The following is an 18,306-nucleotide window of genomic DNA, read 5'->3' as shown; positions in this document are numbered from 1 at the left end:
AGAGAGAGAGAGAGAGAGAGAGAGAGAGAGAGAAACAAAGGAAGGAAGGAAGAAAGAAAGAAGAAACACTAGCACATTTTGTGGCCTGTGGTAGGTACTAAACAAGTGTGGTTTTCTTTCCTTCCTTAGAGAGGCAACCCAAGACTCATAAATGGCAATGCTAGAAAGGTAGCTTGATAAATCTTCATGAAGAGAGAAGAAAAGGGGAAAGAAATCTATCAGATGATATCAACAACTTCAAGTAGAAAATTCAATAGTTGTCTAGCTCACATGCAAGAGCATTTTCTGATGGGCAACAGAATAGGGCCTGTGGCCTGAAGCCTGCCACAGCCATGAAGCTCCCATAGAAAATACATGTCCGTTAAATTTTCAGTTCCAGGTTCCATCTCAGGCTTGTAGCATTTTCATTACTTTCAGTGGCATCTATCAGTGTGCCTAGGCATTAGCAACATGATGCGTCTCTCCTAAGTTTGCATTTTGTCCCGGCAAGCCCAGAGAGGAGCCAGAGCTGTGTTGCAAGGCCCATGTTAGAAAAAGAGACATCCACAATCAGAACCCTGCATACTAAATAGTTCTACATAACCCTAAAGAACACAGCTGCCCATATATTATTCCCTTGTTCTTCTTCCCTTTTTCCAAGAGAGCTTTTCAGTCTGACATTCCTATTGTACAAGGGTGTGGTGGGGTCCTGGAGAACTCAGGTACAAATATACAAACCAAGCAGCCATTTTTATTGAGCACAGTGACAAAGATATTGGATCAGTCATGGTGAGTTAGACTGCGCTGTGCCAACAAATTAGGCCTGAAATCTCAATGAGGTAATACAACAAAGATTTATTTTTCACTCTTATAAATGCTCAAGCAAGATATGTGACTCTCTGGACAAGCTGCCTTCCAGCAGTGACTCGGTACCAGGCAATTTCCACATAAGCTCTTAGATGTTTTGGTCCAGAAGCAATATACATTACTTAGACTTATCATCCAGATTGCCAACAATGCGTCACATGACCTCTCCTCATTGCAAAGGTGGTAGGAACATTGCGGGGAGGAGTATAGGTAGAAATTCAATTAGCGATACATGTTTCAGTCAGAGATGTGCCTGCTGACCGCCAGTGCAATGGAAATATACCTTTATCCAATAGAAAACCATTTAATGCTCTTTTACATTGTCTTTAAGAGAAGAAGAGTTAGAATGAAGTCAAGGTCAGAATAGGGGAATCTGGACAAAGTGCCCTCATCAGCTAATATCTAGAGTTACAATTTTTGTTTCTTTTAGCTGTATGTATAGAGTAAGACCATTCAAAGGGGGCTTTTGATTAAAAGAACTTTGGCAAAAAAAAAAAGGGAGTGAAGAATACTTGCCTAACTCCTATGAGTAAGTTAAGTGGCCTGAGAAGGTGACACCCGCCAACTCAGGTTGGGGAGATTGAGGACCATTTACCTTGTCCTGAATCACAATTTTGCTATAGAAACAAGCAAACAAACAAAGACACCTGCTCATCCAGCCTAAGATGTTACCTTGACCAGAAGACCTCCAATCCTCTCCCTGGGAACATGGTGCAAGTTTCTGTAGAAAGTTCTAAAGCAGAAAAAACAAGCTGTCTCTTGTGGGGTAAAGAATGATTGTGGGAAAAATGAAACCCTTTTATTCGCCACAGAAAGAACTGTGGCTCTCAAGGGAACTGTAGCTAAAAGGAAGGCAGCAGCAATGCTTAAGGTACAGCCATTCCTCTGAAACTAGTCCGACCAGCCTGAGTTGGGGTGAATGGTGGTGATGGTGGTAGCATTGTGGAGAAGTAGGAAAGTTGAGGGAAGAATTAATTCCTGCTGGAATTGGAAAAATCCAAGATCTAAACTAGGGTGAAGTTATACGTCAGTGATAAAGAGTTAATTTCTCCCATCAATGTTATGCCTGGGGCTTACAACAAAGCAGGAGCCCACAGGGATGGCTGAATGCAATAGATTGGGCTGCCACAAGAAATAGTGAGATTACTCACTATTCATGGAAATATTTAAGAGAAGGCAGGATGACCACCCACGCAGGTTAGTGGAGGAAACTTCCTGCTTTGACAGAGAAATTGTGGAAGATACTGAATGTCTCTTCTAACATCTATCAAATTGCGAAGGGTTTCATTTTTTTCATGGGGTTCAGTTATGTCCAATCATGTCTGTGCATCCTCTTATTATTCAAAGCTCTGTAAATCCATGGTTGCTTCGAGAATCAAAGAGATAATGCATAGAAAGATGAAAAAGGAAGAGATGAACACTAAGAGCCCTCTGCCTAACATGTTCAGTCATAACTTTCTCCCTATTTCTGTCCCTGTCATCAGGTACAGCCATCCTATCAAATTGCTGCTCCCAATTCACAATGGCAGTGCATCTTTTAACGGCAGTCTACACCTGGGTATTAATTCAGAACGAGGCTTGAGATTAGTTGGTGAGGCTGCATTTTGTGTTTTTCACTGTAAATTGCAATGTGCAGAGACAAAGCTTGTGAATCCCAGTGCATCTTTGACAGGTGAGCCCCTGCACTCTCTCTGGAAGCCTGCCCCTTCCCTGCTCCAGAAGCAGCACGATTCCAGTCCCCATCCCAGCCAGGTAGAGTGGCCCATCTACTACCACTACAGATAGAAGGAACCGGGTGTCATGACACCCCTCAGGGCTGGCGCTCGACTGCACAGCGGCTCTCCCTCTGCTCAGTTCCAAAGCTTGGGCCTGCTCTGCAGCTTCCATTGGGACAACTGGCATTTCCCTTCCAGGCCTCCAGTGACGAGGCTCAGGCTTATCTGGATACAGTGCAGCCTGCCTTCTGCCAATATGTGTTTTCTTCCATTCTTAATAAGTCACAGACCTATTTGGCCTTTCCCCAGCCACGAGAGAAGCATGGCTTGAAGAAAAAATATAAGAAAAGCCAAACCAGATCCCTTCTTTGCCTAGCATTTCTCTCCCACATATTCCCAGCCCCACCATTGCGCTCAGGCTCTTCCTCAATGCCAGGCTAGAATGTATATCAAAGAGTGTAAAGAAGGTAGGAAAGGAAAAAGAAGAAAGATGGGAAGGAGGAATGGAAAGACAGAAGAAAGAGAGAGGAGGGAAAGGAAAGGAGTCAACGGGAAGTCATTGTTTCTTGGCTAAATATAAAAAGTAAGATTAAAAATATACATATGTTTCTATTCTGGAAATATGTTCACACATTCTTTTTCATCCCACTGACTTGAACAAAAAGCCAGAATCTAAGCGCATTGCTGATCCCCTCCATCAGCCTGCTCACTTCTCTCTAACGTGCCCCAGGTTCCTCAGCCATGCCCCTACTATAGACTCTCTTAGGTTCACAGGCTCCCAAACTTGGAGACGATATTCGTTTGACCAATTTCTTTTCCTTGACAAAATCATGACTACTAGTTTATTGGCTTCTCCCTGTGAGCCAGGCTCCATTCCAAGGGCTCAAAAGTATTCTTGCCTCTACTTCATACCTCCCTGTAAATTGTTATCAGCTCAATATTATAATGAAGAAACCAAGGTTAAATAACTTGCCTCAAGGCACACAGCAAGAAGTCCTAGTTCAACCCCAGCAACCTGAAGCTGGAGCTCCTGCTCCTAACTCCCATCCCTCAGCACTGCCTCCCATGAAGAAAAAGAGGGGCATGACAAATACTTAGCTCCGAATCTGGATGCACCCTCTTCTCAAGCTACATGATCCTCTAATGAGAGAAGCACTACTTTCTCAGAATCCACTGCAGAGATGCAGCCACACATTTCTCCCCCAAGGACTTGCTCTGGAGCAAAGTGGAGCAGGAGTTTGGTTAAATCCTGGAACTTCAGAGCTGGAAGAAAATGCATGTAAACTCTTTAGTTTACAAATGAAAACCCTAAGACCTTCAAACCTGAGTGGACTCATAAGGCTACTTTGCTGAGTGTCATTAAGACCAAAGCTACTAATTACAATAGATCAAAGAGCTTTAGAACTGGAAGACATCTGATGCTCCACCTAGTCTAAACCACTCACATCTACCTGGCTCTCGTTTACAGCTGTGGACAGTAAGAAGCATGAGCAATTCATCTATCTTTAAATCACGGCATCTGCTTTTCTACAAACTGTGGAGACAGCTGTCATGGCCAATTGCAGAGAAATATTAGGGTCCACTACAGGATAGATGGGGCCCAGGATGAGCAGACCAAGTGAAGAGCACAGTGCCTGGATATAGAAGGTACTCAGTAAAGAGATATTTGATGAATGAATGAATGAATACGGTATGATTAAATGAATGAAAATTTAAAATGGAAGCAGAAACAACTGAAGTCTTTTAATGTAGTTTCAAATATGCCATCTTAAAACCTTCCCTGATTACAAAAGACTTCAATAAGAAAAATCCTAGCATATTCTCTATTAAGGAACTCTTTTCACTGGGATACAGTAAGTGGGAAACTCTGACACTGGGATGAAGTATGAATGGGATCCAAACTTCTATTTGATCTACAGTTTCATCAAGCTTCATTGGTATGGTGAGTTAAAACAGGAGACAAACTTCATTCAGGTAGCCTAGTGAATAAAGACAAGATTTCAGGGTCTGGTGCCTCAGGCTGCCATTCTGAACATATAACCTCTTCAGAGATGTGCTCAGTGCTTGTGAATTGCTCTGTTTGCTTCTCATTCATCCCCCAAACCTAGTATTGTTAGCTATCATATAATTGGGTTATTGGAAAAGTTATGATGCATGTTTGTGACAGATGGTACTAGTTCATTTTGGGAAGTGCTAGAGTCATTCGCATCTATGTTATTGCTATGTCATTTGACAGATGACAGTTCTAGCTTCATTCTAAAAAAAATTGAGCGATTTGGTTGAGTTTTGGAGATTTTACAACTTGAAGATGAAATACCAAACTGTGCATTTTTGCCATATTTTACTGTTTTACTTCCATAAAGGGAAGAACGTGTGTCAAGCTTGTGAAAAATTGCATAAAGTTTACAGTGAAAATGCTCTACAAGAACGTCAGTGCCAACGATGGTTCATGAAATTCCATGTTGGTGGTTTTGATCTCAATGATGCTCCTTGGTCAGGGAGGCCCACCGAGGTTTATGGTGACAAAATAAAGGCATTGATTGAAGCAAACCCACATTACACGACTTGAGGAATTGCAGGAACATTGAACATCCATCATTCAAGAGTTCACGACCACCTGAAGAAGCTGGAATATATAAGCAAGCTCAATATTTGGGTTCTGCATGAACTCAAAGAAGTTTACTTGACAGCGCATATAAACATCTGCAATATGCTCATTAAACATGAGGAAAATTATCCTTTTATGAAGCGAGTGATAACTGCTGATGAGAAAAGGATTGTTGACAACAATGTGGTATGCAAACAGTCTCGGTCCCGACGTGATGATTCACCTCAAACAACATCGAAAGCAGACATTCATCAGAGGAAGGTTATGCTCTCAGTGTGGTGGGATTTTAAAGGTGTGTTTTTCAAGTTCCTACCAAGGAAGCAAACAATCAATTTGAATGTATATTGTCGGCAATTGGACAATTTGAATGAATCCATCATCCAGAAACGTCCAGTGTTCATTAATTGTAAAGGAGTTGTGTTCCATCGCAACAATGAGAGACCACATACAAGTTTGATCACCTGTCAAAAATTATTGGAGCTTGGATGGGATGTGTTACCATACCCACCATACTCGTCTGACCTTACGCCATCAGATTTCCACTTGTTTTGCTCTCTTCAAAACTCCTTGTGTGGTATAATGTTCAACTCAGATTAGGCTGTAAATCAGCACCTTGTTCAGTTTTTTGCAAATAAAGATGTCCTTCTATGAACAAGGAATTATGAAGCTCACTGAAAGATGGCAAAAGGTTATCACACAAAATGGACTATATATCATTGATTGATCTTTGTTCTTTATATAAATAAATAACCTTTGAAAAAACACAGACAAAATATGTCATGACTTTCCTGACAACTCAATATGTACGTCTCCAAAAATTTAATGAACACTGGCTCACACTATAATGTAGTGGTTAGTTAGGACCTCAGGCTCTAAGTTTGTCAAAGTCAGATAGTTCTTATTCAAATGGTGTCTCTACCACTTAATAACCATCAGGTCCTCAACACACTGCTGAATGTCTCTGAATTCACTCCGAACTCATCTGCAAAATGGATGGGGTGAATAACAGTCATTAACTATTAACAGGTTCTTGGTGCAGAGAATTAAATATGATAGCATAATATTTTGCAGGTTCCATTTCTACTCTCCATGAAATTGTTCATATACCCTAGACCTGACCTAAGCAACTCCTCTCCTCACGACCAGTGGACAATGGGGCCATGGCCTCCCCTCCCTTCCTAGTCTAACTTTTCCAAAACAAACATCTCTTCTGGTTGATCCTCAAGGTATGTTATCCCCAGGCCTTCACTATCAAGTGGGAATCTGAATCACGGCTGTTCCTCAGTTTGAGAAGACAATGCAGGGTGCCAGATGGGCACTGGACTTATCAGGGGAATCACTCATGGACTGTGTAGATCCCTGACCACTGCACTGTATACCTGAAGCTGAAGCTGAAGCTGAATAATATTGTATGTCAACTATAATTAAGTATATATAGTAGTCACGGGATGTGGAGTATAGCATAAGGAAGATAGTCAATGGTATTGTAACAGCTATATAAGATGTTAGAGGGTAGTAGCTTGGGGAGGTGAGTTATCACTTTGTAAGGGGTATAAATGTCTAACTATTATGTTGCTTTATACACCTGAAACTAATTTTAAAAAAAGACAATTTCAGGCTAGGGTGAAGACAGATTGCTTGAGAAAAGAGTTTTGATTCCATTTATGCATATTTTCACTATCCCCTTGGTCACTGAACAGTGTCTCATTCAAAATTCAATTTGGGTAATTACGGTGCTTCTGAATGAGGGAAAGAGAATACAGATAAAATCAGCACCAAGTGGCATGTGTCCACTTCTTACAGGTTGGATGAGTCACTGCAAAGAGAAGAGTCCTACTCAGAGGTCTTCTGGTAGGAATCCCAGAAGGAGAGCAAAATGGGAAAAAGAAGGTAGACACTCCCTCTCTAAAGATTCTGATTGGCACCAATGAGCCGGGTCTCTGGAAGCTTCCACAAGGAGGGGAGCAAAGTATGGCTGGAGGGAACAGCCAGAGTACCTCTGAGTTCCCTTTTTTTAACTAATAAGACAGGAACCTAAATGATGCAATTGCTTTCAGAGATACTACCTTGAATCATGAACCAAATGATGTCCTGTCCTGGGTCACAGAGAGTTCTCCTTTTTCTGTCTTCATAAGAATTTAATACCAAACATCAGGCCCTTGTATTTGAAGCTGCTCCTAAAACTCAGTCCTGGAATTGGATCCATCTCAGGAAGGTCAATTAAAGAAAGATTACACATGTGATTGTTCTTGTCTGATCTTTCATGGTACAGAAAGGTGACGCACCTGCACTGTGGAACTAGAATTGATGAGCCAACTCACTTCTGGCAGAAGACAGGAAGGATGACAACATGCTTAGAAAAATAGAGCTCAGAGAGGAGACAAGAAAGGGACGTTTAAGCCTCAAATCTGCAGCTGCCTTCCCATACCTCATCTTATTTAGATCTCACCACATCCCCCAACATGGGTAAATTATATCCTTTTTAACTACGGGGAGACTGAGGCTCAAACACAGAGCCCAAGGTCACAGAGCTACTAAGTCAAGTCAGGTTAGATTTTCTAGCCTGGTAACAGTCTTCATTTAGGACTCCAACTCCATAGTTAGAGCCCAGGGATAAAATACCTTAACAGTCAGCTCTAGCATGAGAGGAAGAGTCTGTTTTGCAAAAATAAAACTTGGAAAAGAGGACAAGGTCATTAGATCGTTGTTTTCATGTATCTTCTGCTCTGCCAAATCATTCTCTTTCCTCAGCAGAGCGACTGTTAGTCAAATAGACCAAGAGAGAATTTCTTCTTCTTCTTCACAAAGTCTTGCTTGTGGCTAAATGATTGCAGTTAGGGAGAAAGTTATCCCTTCTTTATATACACAGATGCATGCATGTATATACATAGGTTTCAAATAGATTAAGAAGACTTTTGAGGTCCCTGATAAATGTATATCATCCCCTTCCTCCCTTCCTCCCGTCCTCCTTTTCTTCCTCGCTCCCTCTTTCCCTTCCTGCCTCCCTCCCTCCCTATTCCTTTCTTCTTTCCCTTCCTTCTCCCCTCTACCTTCCTCCTTCCAGAGAATGTTTCCTCACTGCCTATGACATGGTAAGCACTGGACAAAGCCTGGAAGATGAAACTCTCATCAAAGTTGGATGTACCTGCTGAATAGTGGCAAGTGGGGAAAATAGACATTAATCAAGTGATCCCACAAGTCACTGTGAGGTGACAGCTATGACTATGATGGGTATACTGAAGAAGAGGTGCATAGGGATTTGAGAGAGGGCCTGGTCAGCAGGGGCAAGAACAACTTCCTGAAGAAGGTATGTGGGAGTTGCAACCTAAAGGATAAATAGGAATCCACTTTTCAAAGGAGGTAGGAACATATTTCAGGCAGACAGGACAGCATGCACAATGGTCCTGTGGTCAGGTCAAGTTGGAGGGAATGAACAGATGCCAGTGTGGATCAAGAACAAATACAGAGGGGAAGTTTGTTGCAAGATGAAGCTGAAGTGATGAGTAGGACTATAAAGGGATATGTAAGTTATTTCTCATATGTAATGAGTTTCTAATGAAAGCTTCAGAAATGTTCTAAGTAGGAGATAACATGACCAGGTTTGTGTTTTTAAAACTTCATTTTTGCTTAAATGTGAAGACTTGGTTCCCTGTTGTTGGGTGTGTTATATGGGGTGAGGGGCACAAACAAGTTATCCTGCCCATCATGTGCTCTGAATTTCTGTTCTCATTTCATGTCTACCACCTCACTCATCAGCATGCATCCTGTGGTTACCATTCTCTCTTTCATCCCTTGAACCCCACAGTGGGCACTACTTAGTTTTCTTTGGTTCTCTAAATACTGCTAACACAGGCAATATATAGTATGGTTTCTACTAATGCTCCGTGATCACTGCAGAGATTTCTGCAGAGCACAGAAGAGGCAAAAGCCAGACACTAAACATTCGACTTTAGTCTCTTAAAGTTCCCTGGAAAATCTCTACCAGGGTTAGCTCACTGGCTTCCTTTTACCTTCAGCCCTACATCACTCTCATCTTGCTTCAGCATCTTTTTTTTTTCCTATTGAGATCTTTCTCCTCCATCATCTCCAAGTCTCAAGACATCTCAAGTTCCTGTCTACCCATCACTGGCAATCAGAGGCAGGCTCAAAATTCCTGCTTCCATTTATCTATGTTTCTTATCAAGGCAGTGGAGAATAGGGCAAGAGATGGATAATTTTCATAACCAAGCAAGCTTTGAGAGAGGTTTTACCCCAGGCAAAAAGGCAAATCTCTGACTAAAAGGAATTCTCCTTCTACCTAGCCAAAGAGTTTAATGTACAATAGTCTTTTAAAGTTGTGATTATTTTTTTTCCTTTACATGTATATGAGTCATTTGCTTCTATTTTACTCAACTGACTCTATGTGAATATGCCATATCAACACTAAAATGTGAGGTGTATAAGGGATGTTTAATACAAAAATGACTGCAGCAGATCAAAGCCAGAAGATAGGAAACCAAATGGCTACCACAAAACTTAGAAGAGAGGGGATAACAAACATATCCTTAGAAGCATGTAGATAAAATAGATCTGCGCATGACTTTGGAGATGGAAGAAAACAAATTTACTGTAGGAAACATCAGTTCCCAAAAGACACTGAGAAGTGACAGCATACACAGCAACAGAGGCAAAAAGGATGGTAAAAAAGCAAGAATGAGAAAATATGAAGGCTGCCAAGACGAACAGAACAATTTGCCAATGTGTGTGTCATCCCTCTCACAAATTAACTTCCTCGGTGGGCTACATTGTTTGAACAAATGGGATGAAGCTATTTTCAGATAAATTATTTTTTTCTAATCACCGATTCCCTTATACTGAAGGGAGCTGCAGAGAAACCACGCTGTACCAGGCTTCACCATTTCAGTTAAATATGTTCATAAATTGTGTCTTGGGTCTCTGAAAGATAAGGGTTCATGGCAATAGAGTTTAGGTGGCTGCAGGGGGGTTCCTCAGAGAAAGAACCCATCTCTTTGTGAACTGCCTGCCACAAAGAGCTACTTCTTTCCATTCAGACTTTGTGTGTGTGCATGCGCATGTGTGTGTGTGTGTGTGTGTATGTATGCGTGTAGCTCTACATGAGCAATTTAATTTCTAGAGAATTAAAAATTAGGCTCTAGCATCAGAAAGCCTAGGTTCAAGTCCTGGCTCCATCATTGCCAAGCTGAGTGACCTTATTGGCCAAGTTAGTTATCCTCTCCAAACCTCAGTTTGCTATTCTGAAAAATGGGGACAATAATACTTTCTACCTCATATGGGTGTTGTGATAATTAAACAAGGAAAACCATTAAAGCACTCAGAATCATGGCTACCATATAAGTCTCAAAAGTATCAGTTACTGTGATATTCTTAATTCTTCTTGCTATGATTAAATCGATTAAGTGATGTAGTTAAAGTGCAGTAATTCCAGCAGAGATGTTTGTCTTCTTGTGAGTTTCCTCAGAAGTAGACTGAGACAAGGATTTGAGGGCAGGTGGTTTCCGTGGCAGGTGTAGACATGACCCTCAGGGAAATAAGAAGTGATAGGAGGAGGGAAGTCTGGCAGTACAAGTTAAGTCAGCCATCACACTGGGTTATGGAAGCTAATTCCTACAGGGAATCCCCCCAAAATACTTGCAAATCTCTTGAAGGTTGAGAGAGTTGGTGTATTTATACATTCACTTGCCTCACTAATTAGTTGATGGTGCTAATTCCCCAGCCTTTCTAGCCAACTGTCAATGGGCAGAGCCTCCTGGAGAGAGCCCTTACCAGCGGTTCTCAACCTGTGGGTCGTGACCCCTTTGGGGGTCAAACGACCCTTTCACAGGGGTCGCCTAAGACCATCAGAAAACAAAAAGATATTTACATTACGATTCATAACAGTGGCAAAATTACAGTTATAGAGTAGCAACGAAAATAATTTTATGGTTGGGGGTCACCACAACATGAGGAACTGTATTAAGGGGTCGTGGCATTAAGAAAGTTAAGAACTGCTGCCTTAAGCAAAGAGATGCAGATACTGGAAGTTGAGTGATGTCCAGAGCACTGAATGGACATTTATAATTAATAATAACTCAGGGACTTGAAGACAATGGCTTTTAGGACAGATCTCTGAACTTGAAGAAAAAGGTCATTTTCTTGTAACTCTAAGGTTTAAGTGGACTTTGAAATGATCACATCAGATGTGTTACAGCTGATCTGTTGCTTTGCAGATATACTGATCCAAAAGAGAATTGTATTTTAAAAAAAACACAACAGTGTAGGATGAAGTATTGAATATAAGTGGCAATACTATTAGTGAAATAGAAATAATTTGGGGGTACAGAATATATGGATTTGAGTCTTGGCTATGTCATTTACTAGTTGATGAGTTTTTAACCAAGTTGTGTTACTTCTTTAATCTTCTCTTCCCACTTATTAAAATGGAAATAATAATAGGTGCCATTTATGGATCATATATTAGATTCATTTAAAGATGTGAAAATGCTTTACAACTATAAAGTATTCTTACAATCATCATGTCAAGATAACTAAAGTTGATCCTTTTAAATAACAAACCACTTTGGGGGGGGCATTCTTGATGGAAATGTTTGCAAAATACACATTCCTAATAAAACATATTTGATAAAAATTATTAAATTATTTCTCAGTGCTCTTATACCTCAAAGGCCCTGATCTCCAGGCTAATATACATCACACTATTTGCTTTTATTCTTCCTTCTCCCTCATGGTTTGCTCATCTCTTCTTATTGCTGTTAGTTTCTATGGCAACTAAATAACTAAGCTCATTAAACCAATAACCCACAGTAGTACCTAATACTAACCTAATAAGCTCCATCTAGCTTAAGGGTATGCAGCAGTGTTAATAAACTTGTGATAGCTATTTTCCTTGCTGCTCAGAAGATTTTTTTTCTTCATTTCAGATTCTTTGCTGTATTTGAATAGTTGAGGATTCCAATAATATGATCAAGTCATTAAAAGTAGTGTTGTACTATGCATTGATTATAGCAATAAAGAAGATATTCCTTTATAAATGCCTCATTCATTCAATATTTTGCTCATTCATTCATTCATTCATCTCTCCATTCAAAAAACACTGCCCCTAAGGGTACACTGAAAATATAATAAGGAATCACTTATTTCACCAAGAAAATTATAGTTTAGAAATGCAAATAAAGTTTGTACACTGATCAGAATTTTATTATATTCTATTTTAATCATCATGCCTTATTAAAATGTATGTGTCATAAGGCAGTTGCAGATAAAGTGCTTTGAAGTTTAGAGTTCAAAGAGAGAAAAAAAAATACTTGTGGTTTGGGCGATAAAGAATGACTTTGGGCAGAGGACCTGAATAGACATGTCTCCAAAGAAGACATATAGATGGTCAAGAAACACATGGAAAGATGCTCAACATCACGAATCATCAGGGAAAGGTAAATCTAAATCACAATGAGATATCATCTCATATCTGTCAGAATGGCTACTATTAAAAAGACAACAAATAACAAGTGTTGGTGATGATGTGGAGGAAAGGAAACCCTCATACACTGTGGGTAGGACTGCAACTTGGTTTAGCCACTATAAAAACCAGTATGGGGATTCCTCAAAAAATTAAAAGTAGAACTACAATAACCCAGCATTTTCACTTCAGGGCAGTTATCCAAAGAAAACAAAAACACTAATTTGAAAAAGGCATGCATTCCTATGTTCACTGCAGCACTGTTTATGATAGTTAAGGAAGCAACTTAGGTGTCCATCAGTAGATGTATGGATAATCTACACACACACACACACACACACACACACACACACACACACACACACACACTGGAATAATACTTAACCAACAAGAATGAAATCTAGAGGATATTATGTTACATGAAATAGTCAGACAGAGAAAGACAAATACCAGGTGGTTTCACTTATATGTAGAATCTACAAATCAAAACAAATGAATAAACAAAACTAAACAAAAATGGACTCATATACACAGACAATAATCTGATGGTTGCCAGAGGGAACAGCATTGGGAGGATGAATGAAAAAGGTGAAGAGGACTAAGAGGTAGGTACAAATTTCCAGTTATAAAATAAATAAGACACAAGAATGAACAGCATAGGGAATATAGTCAATAATATTACAATAATTTAGTATGAGAACAGATGGTTTCTGGACTTATTGTGGTGATCACTTCATAAGGTACATAAATGTTGAATCACTACGCTGTACATCTGAAACTAATATAATATTGTATGTCATCCACATTTTAATAAAAAACAATATTTATACAATGGAGTATTACTTGGCCATAAAGGAGAATGAAATCTTACCATTTGCAATGATATGGATGGACTTAGCGAACATTATGCTAAGTGAAATAAGTCAGATGGAGAAAGACAAATACCACATGATATCACTTATATGTGGAATCTAAAGAATAGAATAAATTAGCAAACTAATCAAAAACAGTCTCAGGCATATAGAGAAAAAACTGATGTTTGCTAGATTGGAGCGAGGTGGGGATGAGGGAGAAGGTGAGGGGATTAGAAAACAGAAATTGGTAACCATAAGATTGACAAGGGGATACAAAAGACAGTTTAGGGAATATAATCAATAATGTTATAAAGATTTTGTAGTGTACCCGATGGGCAGTTGTCTTATTAGGGAGACCACTTCATGGACAATGTAGATGCCTAACCACTGCACTGTACTGAAGCTGAATAATACTGAACACCAACTATAATTTATAATTTATATATTTATTATATATAATAATATATAATAAATATATAAATATATAATAATAAATACTCCACAGGATGTGGAGTACAGCATAGGGAATAGAATCAATGGAATTATAACAGCTATATATGATGTCAGAGGGGCAGTAGATTGGACGATGGGGGTTATCACTTTGTGAGGGGTGTAAATCAGTAACTATTAAATTGTTTTGTACACCTGAAACAAACAAACAAAAAGAATAATTTAATGAAGGGACTGTGTATTAACTGAATCTTCAAGAACAAGTAGAATGTGAATTTGGGAAGGTAGAGGAAAAGGTATTACAGGCTTAGAAAAAAAACAAGAGCAAAGGCAGAGAGGCAGCTCCTTATGAGATACAGAACATGAAATGGTAAGTGGTCAGTTTGACTTCAGATAGATATATAAAGAAAGTCATGGGACATAATTTTTTTTAAATAAGTGTGGCTTGAAAGTAGAAGGCATTCAATACCCAGCTAATAGGTATGGACAAGAGCCACTGAGTGATTGTGAATAGGTGTGGATAGGGGTCATGGCTATACTTGGGGTATTATTATGTTAGGTAGAGCAGGTACAGGCTGGAGTAGAGGAAACCAGTAAATAAGTGGCATGGAGAGAGGAAGAAGGTGATGAGAAGAGTTACTGCCCACTGAGAAGAAGAAACATAAATGATGTTTCCTAAAAGAAAAGACAGAGGAGGGATGAGGAAAAGTATTGGGACCTTGACAAAAGCAGAGAGACACTCTGGATTACTCAGCTCCACAAACCATTTCTTCCTCTTGGAAATGAGGTAATCTATTATGAACCTGTTCTGCTTTCCCCTTGTCTGTCATCAAAACATTTATACCAAATAATTGTTCCTTAGTCATCTTTCACATTAAAGAACAAGTATATGAATCATAATTTCTATTTTACAGCAAGAAAAGAGGAGGCATGAAAAGTTTTGAAATTCACTTACCATTAAATGTTCAGGCAGGTAATTTCTGGTCAAGATGGTGGAGTAGGTAAATGCTGTGCTTGCACCCTCTAATGACCATATCAAAATGATAACCAAACTACAGAACAACCATCCTTGATAACCACCTGAAGTCTACCTGAACCAAAGCCCTACAATTAAAGGCATACAGAAGAAACCATGTTGAGATGGGTAGGAGGGGTGGGAAGGTGAAACAGGCTGATCCCATGCCCATATGTGGCAGTAAAAATTTAGGAGCAATATCTTGGCTGCAGAGGTCCACCCAGCCCAGCGTTCCAGTGCCAGAAAGAAAAGTACACAACTTCTGACTGTGAAAATCAGCAGAGATTATGGCTGAGAGAGATAGAGTGCTGCTAGAGACCCAGGTTCTCCATTTAAAGGGCCTGCACATGGACTTACTCACTGGAACACTCACTTGCTTTGAGCTCCAGCACTGGGGCAGCAGCTCAAAAGGCACAAGGGGTGTCCATAGAGGAACTAGATTGTCTGGCTTCAGGGTGAGGGCTGGAGAGGCAGCTTTCTGCCAGCGAGAAGTGCTGGCAGAAGCCGTTGTTCCTTTGTTGAACTCTGCCCATGCCCAGCATGCAGATAGGTGGGTGCCATATCTGAGTCTCCATAAACCTGGCTAACACTGTTCACCCTGCTCTGGTGATATCCTGAGTCCTGGCCCCACCCAAATTGTGAGACCACCCAAGCTGCTTTCAGTGGCTTTTCCATATGAACTGCCTGTCTTGGCTCATACTGCAGACTTCCCTAAAATCTCTCAAAGATTCACAAACCCCAAATAAGCAGCATCTGGCCTTGGCATGCTCCGTACCTCTTGCTGAGCAGCCCCAAGCCTGGCATTGGCAGCAACTGGCCTGTTTGAGGCTTAGCCTGTTGAGGCACCTCCAAGCCCAGCACATGTGGCAGCCATTTGCAGATTGTTTTTTTCTTGTTCCAGGTGGTCCCAGGAAGGGCACAGGCTGTGGCTGAACTTAGCCTGCAGCAGGGTCCCTCTCAGGAGGCCCCCAGGCTGGAACGTCCAGTGGCCAGCTTTGGACCAAGCTGAAGCACCACCTGGCAGACTCTGAGAATGACACACCCACGGGGCAGACTGAGCAGGCACCAGAGCCCCACTAAAGCAAATCTTATTCAATAGGGTCAGCCCTTGCCCAACAATATCTCCACTGTAGTCATGGCCAGTCCTCACAACAAATCAGCCCCAGGGTCAATCCCTCCCACTGATGTGCAAACAGCAACCAAACCTCAACTACAACAGGAGGGCACACACAACCTAAATAAAGGACACACCTGGAACACCCAGCTCAGGTGACCAGGGAGACCACGCCCCTGGGCTCCACAGCACACCTGCTACAGAAGGCCACCACTAAGACTGGGAGACATAGCAGCCCCGCCTAATACATAGAAACAAACACAAGGAGGCACACAAAATGGGGAGACAAAGAGATATGTCCCAAGTAAAAGGAGAGAACAAAGCTCCAGAAGAAGAAATAAACAACATGGAGACAAGCAACCTACCAGACACAGAGTTCCAAACACTGGTTATAAGGATGCTCACTGATCTCAGGGAGAACCTCAACAAACAGATTGGACACATAAAAATGGAGACAGAAAACATAAAGAAGAACCAGTCAGAAATGAAGAATACAATAACTGAAATAAAGAATATATTAAGGGAATCAACAGTAGATTAGATGAAGCAGAGGATCAAATCAGTGATTTGGAAGATAAGGCAGCAGAAAACAACTCGTTAGAACAATAAAAAAAAAAAGAATCCAAAAAAGTAGGATAGTTTAAAGGGCCTCTGGGACAACATCAAGTCAACCAATATTGATATCATAAGGGTCACAGAAGGAAAAGAGAGAAAAAAATGGATTAAAAACCATTGGATAAAATAATGGTGGAAAACTTCCCTAACCTGGCAAAGGAAATAGACATACAAACCCAGGAAATGCAGCAAGTCCCAAACAAGATGAATCCAAAGAGGCCCACAGCAAGACACATCATAATTAAAATGTCAAAGGTTAAATATAGACAAAGAGAGAATTTTAAAAGCAGCAAGAGAAAAACACTGAGTTGCCTACAAGGGTGCTCCCATAAGACTGTCATATGATTTTACAACAGAAACAGGTCAGAAGGGAGTGGTATGAAATATTCCAAGTGATGAAAAGCAAGGACCTATAAACAAGATTAGTCTCCCAGCAAAGCTATCATTTAGAATTGAAGGTCAGATAAAGAGCTTCTCCGACAAGGAAAAGCTAAAGGAGTTCATCACCACCAAACCAGTATTACAAGAAATGATATAGGGATTTATTTAAGAAGAAATAGAAATAGAAAAGAAAAAAAGCAAAATATGAATAAAATGGCAATAACTACATATCTACCAACAATTATTTTAAATGTAAATGTGTTAATGCTCCAATCAAAAAGCATAGAGTTGCTGAATGGAATAGAAAACAAAACCCTTACACAAAGCATAGAGTTGCTGAATGGATAAGAAAACGAAACCCTTACACATACTACCTACAAGAGACTCACTTTGGATTAAAAGATACACACAGGCTGAAAATAAAGAATGGAAAAAGATATTTCATGAAAATGGAAACAAGAAAGAAAAAAGCTGGGGTAGAAATACTCGTACTTATGTCAGACAAAATAGACTTTAAAACAAAGGCTATAACAAGACACAAAAAGGACCCAGTAATCCCACTTCTGAGCATTTATCTGAGAAACCCAAAACACTACTTTGAATGGACATGTGTATTCATATGTTCATTGCAGCATTAATTACAATGGCCAAGATATGGAGGCAACATGTGTGTCCATCAATAGGTGAATAGATAAAGAAGAAGTGGTACACATATACAATGGAATATTACATAGCCATAAAAATGAATGAAATCTTGCCATTTGCAATAACATGGATGCACCTAGAAGATATTATGTTGAGTTGAATATGTCAGACAGAAAAAGACAAATGCCATATGATTTCCCTTATATGTGGAAGCTAAAGAACAAAATAAACAAGCAAACAAAGCTGGAACAACTCATAGATACAGAGAACATTTTGAGGCTTGCCAGATGGGAGGGGCATTGAGGGTACTGGTGAAAAAGGGGAAGGGATTAAGAAGTACTAACTGGCAGTTACAAAATAGTCATGGGGATGTGAAGTACAGCATAAGGAATATAGTTAAAAATATTGTAATAACTATGTACATTGCTTGGTGGGTACTAGATTTATTGGGGAGATCACCTCGTAAGTTATATAAAGGTCAAATCACTATGTTGTGTACCTGGAAGTATATAATATTGCATGTCAACTGTAATTGAAAAATTAAAAAAGAAAAACAAAGTTGAGTGATTGCTTTATAAGGAGAAAATTC

Source organism: Hipposideros armiger, unplaced genomic scaffold, assembly GCF_001890085.2.
Source record: "Hipposideros armiger isolate ML-2016 unplaced genomic scaffold, ASM189008v1 scaffold_145, whole genome shotgun sequence".
NCBI lineage: Eukaryota > Metazoa > Chordata > Mammalia > Chiroptera > Hipposideridae > Hipposideros > Hipposideros armiger.
The sequence above is the reverse complement of the archived record's forward strand: the minus strand, read 5'-3'. Positions refer to the sequence as shown.